General features: G+C 34.9%; 1 non-coding gene across 1 annotated transcript; it reads right to left on the bottom strand.

The window, feature by feature from the left end:
* Nucleotides 1–3,865: 3,865 nt before the first annotated feature.
* Nucleotides 3,866–3,938, bottom strand: Trnav-aac (transfer RNA valine (anticodon AAC)). The gene has a single exon. It is a non-coding gene; the product is annotated as a tRNA-Val (tRNA).
* Between the last annotated feature and the right edge of the window lie 315 nt (nt 3,939–4,253).

Below are 4,253 nucleotides of genomic sequence, written 5' to 3'. Positions count from 1 at the left end.
AGCTCAGAACTAATGGACTCAAAACAGTATACAAATTATTTTTCAATTTTTCCAACATAAATAAAAACAAATCATTGAAGAGCTTGCTCTTGTCCACATTAGGCAGCAGATGTCGCCCAACTATGGTTAGTAAAGTCACGAACCAATAGAACCAGATGGTGGTTTTTAGAAGTCTTCACATAAATATTTATTATTTTTTATTAAAGGAGTTCTAATTGTAAATAAACAATATCTTACAAATAGAACTAGTCCTGCCAGATTCTTCGGTTTCAATACTGACTATATGTACAGTAGAGAAAAAGTTATGTATGGGTGTTCAGTTCCAGGAGATAGCTTTGATAAAATCGGAAGGCTTCTTTCTTCAATTGATGCTGTAAAGTATATTCTTGAGAATTCTTAAATGCCCTTTTCCTTTTTGAAGGCAGTACTAAATTCCACAATACATCACATTTGTATATATTTTCTTTTCGGAAATACTATAGCAGTTCGATCATTTTGGTGATACAAATAGCTGAGTTAAAAATCTTTTTCAGGCATTAAATAAAACTTGAGGGAATTGAAGAGAATGCAGTGTATTGGTCATCGACAGTCAAGCGGCACTCAAAGCAATCTCTGTGTTCGAGATCAAATCGCTATTGGTGCAAGAGTATATAGAACGGCAGAACAGTCTTTCAGATCGTAAACAAGAGCACCTTAACTAGGTGCGCGGTCACAAAAGTATAGCCGAGAATGAACTGCCAGTATCCACCAACATGGTAGGTCCCGAATCATTGCAGAGCTGAACTGCCTGAAACTCCAGAACACCAGCTAATTGACTGCTCAGCAGTCTGTAAGTAGTAGGACAAAAGCCCTTGGATCCATGTTTCCAAAAAGGAATCACATCGGCTCTATTCTAATGTAATTGATCATCAATGATTAGGAATGAAAGAGTATATTGCTTCGTTAGTCAAACCTTTTTAAAACTTTTGTAGCGAATGAAGATTTTATGGTAATGGTCGTTCATTAAGTTATTTTGTTTTTTTTTAGTAAAATTTAAAAACGATTTTTTACTGCGTAAAACATTTTATGAAATTATATGCATATTCTCCATTATGATTCAATAACTTTTACCATCTTTCGTTCAAGATACTGTTTTAATCCTGGCAGCCAAAAAACTGGGCCAATTAGTTTTTGACGTGCTTATTTGTGGCGAAGGTTCTTCCATCCAAAAAATGTTGCAGATACCCGAACAAGTAGTAGTCCGAAGGTGACAAGTCTAGAGAAACGATGGTTGTGGTACACATGCCATTCAAGCTGCAAAAGCTTTTGGCGAATCATCAAACATGTAGAAGTCACGCATGGTGGTGGAACATTACACCTTTTCTATTAATAAATTCTGACCACTTCTGTCTTGTGCATCATTCAATTGGTCCAGCTGATCTGAATATACTACAGAATTATTCGTTGGGCAAAAGCTCAAAATAAACGATTCCTTTGAAATTCCATTCAACAGACAGCATAACCTGTTTAGTGACTATTGGGATTCAAAGTGGTTTGAGATAGTTCTTCCTTTTTAGACCATGATCTCTTGCACTTTATATTTTTGTAACCCCCCCCTTTTCGTAGCCAGTAACAATATGCTGCAAAAACGGATTACTTAATGGACTTTTGATAAGAAAATCACAGTCGCCAATGCGACGAAGCAAATATCTTCTGTAAGAACCTTAAGCACTTAGATGCTTCATGTGCTTGTGAACAGTCGTATACAAATTTAATCTTTCAGCAATCTCTCGACTTGTTATTCGACGATTTGCATCGAACAACGACTTAATTTAACAACATCGACCTCAAGAGTCCCAAGACGTGGTGAATACTCAAGATCGAAATTGGCGGAACGAAATTTAGCTAATAATTTTGGCATTGGCTTCCGGCCAATACATCTTCTATATAAATATCATATAATTCTCGCCTAGCTGTAACTGCTGTTTCGATTTAAAATCTTCGAAAGCGCTCCAAACCAAAATCATTTAAGAGTTTTTTTACAAACAAACATTATTACATCAGCTGTTCAAATACATATATAACGGTAAAGCGATTAAGTGTGAAGTTTACTGGAAAAAAATTAAATAAGAACCGCTGTTGTCATCAAACCAATTACTTACTGAACGACCCAATATATTAGCCATTATACTCGTAGATAAATATAAGAAACAGATTTAAAAAGGTTACTTGTGATAGAAAATTATAAAAACAGGCCTCAGGCCTCCTCTAAAATATCAATATCAAAGGTCTCGTAATCGAAATAAAATATTTTTGATACCGTTATATTGGCTTTTGTACATATTTTTTTCGATGGTAAAAGCACTAGTTGTTTACCTTTCGAAATTAATTGGAAGATGAAACTGTCTGAGCACACAATTATATCGAATCAGACAAAATTTTATATAACTGATACATTAATTTTTTGTAAAAAAATATATATAATATTTATTACAGTAGAAACTCGTTTATCCGGCCCTCAGTTATACGGATTCGCGATTATCCGGACTACCAATCGCGACCAATTTATATGTACCTACGTAGAAATTATGGAATCATGAACTTGTCGGAACTTGCATATTCCGCTCGCGCAGTGTGGGGTCGCTGCCGCTGCCCCGCGCGTTTCATTATTGTTTTAGTTCATTTGCAATTGTGACTCCGCTCTGACGTGCGTGTCACGTCTACATATTTAAACCTGCCAAAGCGTAAGAGACAATTTAACGACGCTATATGACTTTATGTAAAACGTCAGCTAAAACAGGGTTGCATTTATATTTTTCCATGACATTGCACGCAAATATACATGGTGTTTGGTCAGAAGCATGTCACTGTGCAAAATCGGATGACCGTGACCGTGAATTAGGCTATTCACCTTTGTGAGAGCACCGCTTAAGCATATGCATATCAATTCTTACATCCATATACATATGTTACGATTTTCTATTATTTGTACAGAATTGCATTTTTTATGTTCCCACTTTTCGCTTGCACTTTGCAAGCAGGTACATATATACATACGCGCAAACATACGTATTTCATACCTACGCTCTCGTAAGCATATACGCACAAACTTGCGTAGCTAATGAGAAAATTAGGCACAAGAAGGGATAAAAACCTGTGCTAGCATAACATTAAGACATTATTAGTACAGCATTAGGATAGTGAAGAGTGAACTAAAATTAATGTAAAAATTAAATTAAATAAAAATCAAATTTATTAACTGGACATTAATTTATTATTGGGCTCCTACACATGGTTTTTGGTCTGACATATTTTAAAGCCCTTGCAAATAAATTTCTGCTTGTGTTTGTTGTTGTGCCGGTACTCCGAGAGGAAATATATGCAATTCTTGCACCGTGCAAGGGGTTTGCAAGAGCGAGAGAATACCCCTAGAGTGATACTGTGAGTCTACTACAACTGAAACGAATTCGTGATATAGCAGCAATGAAGAGAAAAAGTTGCTTACGTCAAATGACAATTACCAAATATTTTAAACCAAATTAAACTTATTACCTACCTACTTATTTCATGATTACCAAATGCAAATTACCAAATACATACATATTGTAGACAAATTATTCGTACATACGTACCTAAATATTTTATTGTATTTCATGATTAATGCTGCAGTTTAGTATTACGTATGTAGTGTAATCTAAGAAAATATGTACATACATACATAAGTAAGTGATCATTTCTTAATAAACATTTTCGTTGCAGGATATGAATATCTATTTGTTTTTCTTCATACATTCGATTATCCGGATTTTCGATTATCCGAATGCCTATCGACAACAATTAGTCCGGTTAATCGAGTTTCTACTGTAGTTTCAAAAAAAAGTATATCTGTTTCCGCCCGGGATCGAACCGGGGGCCTTCCGCGTGTTAGGCGGATGTGATAACCACTACACCACGGAAACAGTTGTAAATAGTTTGTCAGAGACGCTAGTAGTGCTGAGTCAACTATTTTCAAACAAATAAACTAGTTTATGTGTTCATACCTTTGTAAATATATACATGTGTACATGTACATATATACATATACTATATGAAAACCACCTTCATGGGTTCATTTGCGTGTGCCTCACTGAATTGCAAATAAATTCAAGTGTGCTTTGTGGGGTATTTATTACCATTTAGTTATCTAATCAAGAAAGGTTTACTTAATATATAAATAATGGCATATAAATGCAAGAACATTTAGATAAGTAGGTGAAATAAATTCAATAAAATTT

The sequence above is a fragment of the Bactrocera dorsalis genome, chromosome 1, assembly GCF_023373825.1.
Source record: "Bactrocera dorsalis isolate Fly_Bdor chromosome 1, ASM2337382v1, whole genome shotgun sequence".
Lineage (NCBI taxonomy): Eukaryota > Metazoa > Arthropoda > Insecta > Diptera > Tephritidae > Bactrocera > Bactrocera dorsalis.
The sequence above is the reverse complement of the archived record's forward strand: the minus strand, read 5'-3'. Positions and strand labels throughout refer to the sequence as shown.